This window comes from Primulina huaijiensis, chromosome 7 (genome assembly GCF_012295235.1).
Source record: "Primulina huaijiensis isolate GDHJ02 chromosome 7, ASM1229523v2, whole genome shotgun sequence".
In the NCBI taxonomy this organism is placed as follows: Eukaryota; Viridiplantae; Streptophyta; class Magnoliopsida; order Lamiales; family Gesneriaceae; genus Primulina; species Primulina huaijiensis.
The window spans coordinates 1,572,719-1,580,256 of NC_133312.1; positions in this window are offsets into that span (position 1 = coordinate 1,572,719).

Here is a 7,538-nt window from a genome sequence, read left to right on the forward strand (position 1 = left end):
ATCTCTAAACCACTATGAAGGAAGATTGTATTTATGTCCAACATAACCTTGTTTTTAATCATGATCAATTATATGTAGTTGTATCTAGAGTTACTAATCCTAGAGGACTAGAATTTTTTATATGTAATAATGACAACAATAACAAAAAATTCAACAACAAACGTTGTATTTAAGGAAGTTTTTTCAAAATTAATAGGATAATTTGTTTGTTTTTTTTCTGATTATACGATCTATAATCCATTTATCTAATTAGTATTTAAATTATTTGTTTAAATGCTCATACTTACTAATTTATATTGTTAGAATTTTTCTCTAAAATCATGTTTCTGCACGTATATAAACATGATAAACAAATATGCGGAAGCTAAATCGAGCGTTACCTCCAGCCATTGAATCATTTTAAGTATTCTGATTTTTCTCCGATTGAAGCCTTCTAAACACTCCAATCTCTCTATAGATGGTGTATTATTGTGTATGAGATTGTATATTTAGGGACCTCAATCGCTACTATTTATAGGCATCTCATACCATCAACGAGTTTATTGTGGGAGCTTGATTGTCAAAAGAAGAGGTGCGTGCACGTCTCAATTTTCTAAAATTTGAGGCTGTATGTGCTGTTCGTCAAAATTGTAGGCTTCTTGGCCGTCGCCAATTCCTACACGCCACGCCTCTTTTAATATGTGTCATATTTCTTACATATATTTCAAATATCTTAGTCTATTTTAATCTTTTTAAATTATTTTTAAAAGTAAAATAATATTTCAATATTTTTTTAAAAAAAATATTTTTTATTAAGAAGGTTAAAAAAATATTATTAAAAAAAATATTATTTTTTTTTAAGAAGGTTGAAGACAATATGCAATTCGAACCATTATTAGTAAAATAAGATAGGAGAGGAAACCTTGTACATAATTAATTTCTTCTTTCTTTAAACGCGTGGGGGATTGTCGCATTCATACTACTTCCTTCCCAACTAACTATTTAACAAACGTTTTTGAGATTCCTTGCAACACAATGCAACATGCACCCAAAGTAACAGTGAAAGCTTCCGAATACTTAATAATTTGATGGAAATGGAAACATTGGAAAAGTGCATGCCTTAAAGTCATTTTTGAAACAATGTTCTTTGTAAAAGGGGACCGATCTACGGATGGATTATAGGAGAAAACTCGGCTAGAAAACAATAGTTTGATCCATCCCTTCCTATTAATAATTATTTTTAGGTGTTTAAATTAAAAAGGGTTCGATTTTGGAGATGTGGATTCTAGGCATCGCTGGTTTACTTTATTCAGCGCGGCCGATACCATAGAATGGGGGCAGAGCCTCTTAAAATACAACGATCTATATCCACTTCACTAATTTGTTCAATTTTAGATTTTGGTTTATAAGTGTTCAAAGTTTAGTTTTAGTGCTGTTACTTTGAGTTTTTTTTTTCTCTTGGTCCTCTTTCGCGGAAGCCTCGACATGATATCGAAAAATACTGACGTATCCAACATCACATCAGCAACTTGATCAAAATAGTCGAAAGAGTTAATGTGCTAAAACACAAAATTTGATGGGGGAAAAAAATTATTTACCCAACTTCCAAAATGATTTTTTTTATATACATTCACTTGTTTTCTATGCTAATCAGTATATTGTTTAGGCATTCATATATAAACGATTGTTCAATTCATGTACTTACACATGTAATGATAATGGATGCATAAAATATATTTGTGAAAAACAAAGCATAATTCAAAATATAACATGAAACTCTATTAGGAATTAAAATCATTTAGTTCTAAATATATCTTGTTTGGATCCTTTTTGATGTTGAAAGAATTAAATGCAAAGACGTGACTTAATTAATGAATGGCTCATAATCAATTTGGCATCCAAGCTTGATTGACAAGTTTAACTGAAATAGTATCGTATCAATAATCAAGAATATATGGTTTGGATTTATTTGGAACAATCCATGATTACTTCAACCGGTAAATTGCTAAAAAAATCCTCAAAAATAAACTTTTTTTTTCAGTTTCCATGTCAGGAAAAATATATTTAAACTCCATGGCCAACATGTTTTTTCTTGGATGAAAACTGATACAAAACATTAAAAATATGATATTAATATATGATATTTGAGTAAAATTGTTTCAAATCTAGTACTAATATATGATTTTTGAGTACCCAACCATGTATAATAAATACTTATATTAATAAGACATTTGTATTTTCAGATGAAAATCGATATAAAACTATGAAAATATGTTATTAATATATAATATTTGAATATCAACTATTTTAGATTTGATACAAAAGATAAGATTTTGAGTATAAAATTAGAACAACTTTATTAATATCAGTATTTTCTACACATGTTTGAGTACTTAAAAATCATATATTAGTATTATATCTGAAACAAATAGTACTCAGAAATCATATATTATTACCATATTTTCAATTTTTGTATCGATTTTCATCCGAAAAATCAAATGTGTCATTAATATCAATTTTGTTATGTACGTTTAGGTACTCAAAAATCGTATATTAATATCATATTTGAAACAGTCGATACTTAGATATCATATATTAATATCACATTTTTAATACCTTTTTTTTTTCGATTTCCATCCGAGCAAAGACATGTGAGTTCAGGAAGTGCAAACACAGTTCGTCGTGGATCATAGAATGTAATCACATAATTTTCTGACAAAAACTGAATGATAATTTAAGTTTGAGTTTGACGATTTAAAACAAATGTACCCTTACTTCGACCGATGACGATGGATTTTAGACGCTAGTGCTAATGGTATAAATTCTAAGTACTTTGTTCAGACTTTATAACCATCAATGCCTAGTTGTTTATCTTTAAACATCTTTTGTGTTGTGGTTGTGGTCCTCTACTAAATTTTAACTATATAAAGAAAACCAAAAGTAATGTTATTTCCTAGAGGATTTCTCTTCCATTAATTTTGATTTGGGAATCACTTTATTGAGGGAAAGTGATGAAATTATTTATTTATTTATTCTGAATTATCTTTTTTTTAGTTGGAAAACAGATTTCGATACAATTGAGTTTTGAGTCCGAGATATCATCTCAAACTAGGGATCTTGATGTTAAACAGACGGTCCGGCATCGACTTTTAAATAATGTCATGAACACATGTTATGAATTTAGAAATATAAAAAATTTATTATAAGAAAACTCAAAATTTAAAATAACACAAAAATTATCACAAATATAGCACGCAACACGTGTTCATGGTCGCTAGTATTACTCTTAACTAACTTTTGGTTCATATTTGACTCTAGTGTATATATAATTTTGTTTTTGAATTTGACTCTTTCAAAAAAATAAAATAATTATATTTTATGTATTGAATTATTGTTTATTTAGTTTTTTTATTTAGTATGATAGAGTATGTTTAAATTTTTATATTTCATAATTATAGAAAAAACTTTTTTATGATATCATATCATATTTAATTTTATAAATATCACAATTAAATCAAAATTTGAAAAATGTTGAAAATTAATATTTGAATATTGAATGTTGAATATTTGAATGTTGAAACTAAGAGTTGTAAAAATTAGAAATTTGTGTGTGATAATGTAGGTAATGATGTATTTTATTTTTTGGATTATTACCAAATAAATTCTATAAATAGTCTCACCATTTGTGAAGAAATTCACAATTGAGTTGAGAGAAAAATATTATAAAGTGTGTAGTGTGATAATTTTGAGAGTTTGAGATTTTTAATTTTACCGTAAATTTTTACTTTTTCACAACACATTGTCAGCACGAAGCTCTAAAAGTCCTCCATATTTTTCCAAGCTTCAAAACAGAAGAAAAAGAACCACCATGTCAAATTTGGCAAAGCTCGAATTCATTGCTCTTGATATTAGGGGGAAAAATTATATGTCATGGACTCTCGATGTAGAAATGCATCTTGAGTCATTAGGTCTAAATGAGACCATAAAAGAAAATGGCATATGTACATCACAAGTAAAGGCAAAAGCCATGATATTTTTGCGTCGACATCTCGACGAGGGATTAAAATGTGAATATCTGATTGAAAAAGATCATGTGGCTTTGTGGAAAGGATTAAAAGAAAGATTCGAACATATAAGAGAAGTTATACTTCCGACCGCCCAGGATGAATGGAATACGTTGAGATTCCAAGATTTTAAGAAAGTCAGTGATTATAACTCGGCGATGTATCGAAAAATCTCGCAACTGAAATTTTGTGGGCACGAGATTACTAAATTGAAAATGCTTGAAAAAACATTTTCCACTTTTCACGCATCGAATATAACTCTACAACAACAATATAGAGTGCTTGGATTTTCGAGATATTCTGAACTAATCGCATGTCTTCTCGTGGCGGAAAAGAATAATGAGCTGTTAATGAGAAATCATCAGGCATGACCTACTGGTTCAACGGCATTTCCTGAAGTAAATGTCGTAAGCAAAAATAAATTTAAACCCGAAAACCAAAATCAAAGTTATAGACAAGATTTTGGTCGAGGACAAAATCGAGGTCGTGGTCGTGGACGCGGCCGTGGTTTTGAAAATAATCGAGATAGTTATTTCTATAACTCATCTCAAAAGAGCGTCTCAAACCATCCACCGAAAAGGCATCAAGAGAATATGAGTGTTAATGAGAATCACTCAAAAAGATTTGAAAGTTCTTGTTTTAGATGTGGTACTCCAGGACATTGGTCCCGTATTTGTAGAGCCCCTAAGCACCTTTGCAAACTTTATAAAGAATCAATAAAGGGGAAAGAAAAGAAGACCAACTTCGCTGAACACAGTGAACTTTTGAGTGATTCAACTCATTTTGATGCTGGAGATTTTCTGATTGATTTATCAGACAATGATCAATTTGCTGGTGGAATAAATATGTAAAATATTTTATTTTTCCATTTACTCGTATGATAATGTTTCACAGTGTGTTATAAATATGTATTGTATTGTATTTTATTTTTATAAATGTATTGTCAGTAATTTTATTTCATTGCTTATTTTTTTTAAAGTTCAAATATGGAAAATGCTATGAACCAAGCTAAAGTTTGCATACCTGATAGTGGTACAACGCACACTATCCTTCGAGATAAAATATATTTCTTGGAACTAAAACCAACAATAACAATGGTGAATACAATATCAGGTCCTGTAGACTTGATTAAAGGACGTGGTAAAGCACAATTTTTGTTACCTAATGGTACAAAATTATTTATCAATGATGCTTTATATTCACCACAATCGAAAAGAAATTTGTTGAGTTTTAATGATATATATTCCCATGGATATGATACTCAAACAATAAATGAAGGGAAGGAGAAATATATGTGTCTTATCACATATAAATCAGTAAAGAAATATGTGATTGAAAAACTACCAATGCTCCCTACTGGATTGCATTATACACATATAAGTCACATTGAATCAAACATGATAGTTGATAATTCTTCAATATTAACTAATTGACATGATCGATTAGGACATCCTGGTTCAACAATGATGCGAAGAATTATAGAAAATACACTTGGTCATCCGTTGAAAGACCAGAAGATCTTTCAGAATAATAAGTTTCAATGTAAAGCATGTATTCTTGGAAAACTTATTATAAGACCATCACCAGCCAAAATCCAAACTGAATCACCAATGTTTCTTGAACGTATTCAGGGTGATATTTGTGGACCAATCCATCCACCATGTGGACCATTCAGATACTTTATGGTATTGATTGATGCCTCCAGCAGATAGTCACATGTATGTTTATTATCAACTCGAAATGTTGCATTTGCAAGATTACTTGCTCAAATAATAAAATTGAGGAATCAATTTCCCGATTATACAATCAAGAAAATTAGACTTGATAATGCTGGTGAATTTACTTCCCAGACTTTCGATGATTATTGTATGTCTATGGGAATCATTGTTGAGCATCTCGTTGCTCATGTACATACACAGAATGGATTGGCTGAATCATTGATTAAACGTCTGCAAATGAGTGCTAGACCAATGATTATGAAAACAAAGCTCCCTATTTCTATATAGAGACATGCAATTTTACATGCTGCTGCATTAATTCGCATCAGACCAAGTGCATATCATAAATACTCCCAATTGCAGCTTGCATTTGGTAAAGAACTAGACATTTCTCATCTGAGAATTTTTGGATGTGTGGTGTATGAACCTATTGCACCACCGTAACGAAAGAAAATGGCGCCTCAGATAGTCCATCAATCATTCGATATCTTGAACCTCAGACAGACGACGGGTTCACAGCACGTTTTGCTGATTGTCATTTTAATGAGGAAATCTTCCCAATGTTAGGGGGAGACAAGAAACATACCGAAAAGAAAATTACATGGTATGTATCATCATTGTTACATCTGGATCCAAGAACACAACAATGTGAAAAAGATGCACAGCAAATTGTGCGCTTTCAAAGAATAGCAAATCAAATAACAGATGCATTTACAGATGCAAAAAGGGTAACTAGATCATATATACATGCTGTAAATGCTCTGCTCGAATTGAAATTCCAAAGAAACAAATTGAACAAAGTCATGATGTCGTAAAACGCCTGAAGCGTGGAAGGCTAGTCGGTTCCAAAGATAAAAATCCTCGAAAAATAAAATTCATAGAGAAACACAATGATCACAAAATAGAGAATGATGTTCCTGAAGAAACATAAGATGATCACAAAATAGAAAATGTTGTTCCTGAAGAAACACATGATGATGAAAATGTTCTGTCAAAACCACAAACTGACGAGAATCATGAAATCTCTATCAATTATATTAATACTGGCAAAATCTGGAACCGAAAAGATATAGAAGAAATTGATGATATATTTTCTTATAAGGAGACAATCGACATCATAAATGATAATGAAGATCATGAACCAAAATATTTTGGTGAATGTAAAAATCGGCAGGATTGGATAAAATGGAAAGATGTCATCCAGGTTGAATTGGATTCGCTAAATAAACGTAATGTTTTTGGACCTATAGTCCTTACACCTGAAGGTGTAAAACCTGTTGGATACAAATGGGTTTTTATACGAAAGCGAAATGAAAAATGAAATAGTAAGATATAAAGCTCGACTTGTTGCACAAGATTTTTCTCAAATGTCTGAAATTGATTATGAAGAAACTTATTCTCCTGTGATGGATGCAATTACGTTTCGGTATTTGATTAGTTTGGCGGTATCTGAAAATTTAAAAATGCATCTTATGGATGTTGTTACAGTTTACTTATATGGATCACTTGATAGTAATATATATATGAAAATCCCTGAAGGATTTAAGATGCCTGAAGCACAAAGTTCAAAACCCAGAGAATGTTATTCTGTGAAATTACAAAGATCATTATATGGGTTAAAGCAATCTGGCCGAATGTGGTATAATCGGCTAAGTGATCACTTGATGAAAAAGGGATATGTAAATAATTCAATATGCCCTTGTGTTTTCATTAAGAAAACAACATCCGGATGCGTAATTATTGCTGTATATGTTGATGATTTAAACATCATTGGAAC